We start from the raw sequence: 1025 nt of genomic DNA on the forward strand, positions 1-1025 counted from the left end.
CGGGCAATAGAACATAAAACATATCTTAGATACAATAATGGCATTTTTTTAAACCTATGATCTAAATATATCTATGAATAAAACTAAATTAAAACTAAGAACCCTAAATATATCTAAAAAAATTAAACAAGAAATGAATATAAAAACTACTGAAAGAGGCCTCCCCGCGCTACTCCCGGCGCAAAGATGCCCATCACAGCTTCAGGGGAGTACTTGCGTGGTGGAACTGTCCTCGGAGCAAAATCAGTACCGGCCTAAGACGAATCCTATCCTACGACTTATTCGTGTGCTTGCCGCGGAAATTCGGAAGAATAAATTTAGTTCAGTATTTTAAATAACATACAGTTTCATTTATTCTATCCGCCTACCCGTAGCACTGGCGCCCAACGTGGGGCCCGAACCCACGACCCTGAGATTAAGAGTCTCATGCTCTACTGACTAAGCTAGCCGGGCCCACTGCGGGTTGGGAGACGGACGCGCTGAAGGACGTCAGCTGGGCCCGCTCAGGAACTGCCGGACTGGTCCTCTTCGGCTACGGCTTTAGCCGTAACTAGGCCCCCCAAAGGAGATTTTATACACTAATAAAGTGAATTAGTACTGAACGAGTACAAAAAAAATGAAAAATCTAATATTCGTCTTTTTAAAAACTCGCCGGCTACGTTTAGAGTAGCTTGCGCGGAAGCAAAGCGAACGTGCACCGGCTTCGAAAGCTAGATTCTATCTGTCTGACGACAGCGCTGGCAGGGTTGCCAACTCCAATTTTTTTTTTACCCCTAGAGCTCAACTTAAAAACCCCCTAAAACTGTACCATTGTTTTGGAAAACCCACTAAATAAAAATAAAAGAAATTATACGTTTAATTATTTATTTATTACACATACAAGACATACACATATGTAAAATTAGTATGAGGGCGCTTGGAACGCGTACATCGTGCTTCGTACGTCGGGCTACGCCTAACTCTTTTAGTGTAAGTGCGCCGAAGGCGCCCGGCTTTGGAACGCGTACATCGTGCTTCGTACGTCG

At 43.6% G+C, this 1025-nt stretch overlaps 1 non-coding gene across 1 annotated transcript; it reads right to left on the reverse strand.

Annotated features, from left to right (window-relative positions):
• Positions 1 to 380: 380 nt before the first annotated feature.
• On the reverse strand, positions 381 to 453 carry Trnak-cuu (transfer RNA lysine (anticodon CUU)). The gene has a single exon. It is a non-coding gene; the product is annotated as a tRNA-Lys (tRNA).
• Between the last annotated feature and the right edge of the window lie 572 nt (positions 454 to 1025).

This window comes from Cydia splendana, chromosome 16, assembly GCF_910591565.1.
Source record: "Cydia splendana chromosome 16, ilCydSple1.2, whole genome shotgun sequence".
Lineage (NCBI taxonomy): Eukaryota > Metazoa > Arthropoda > Insecta > Lepidoptera > Tortricidae > Cydia > Cydia splendana.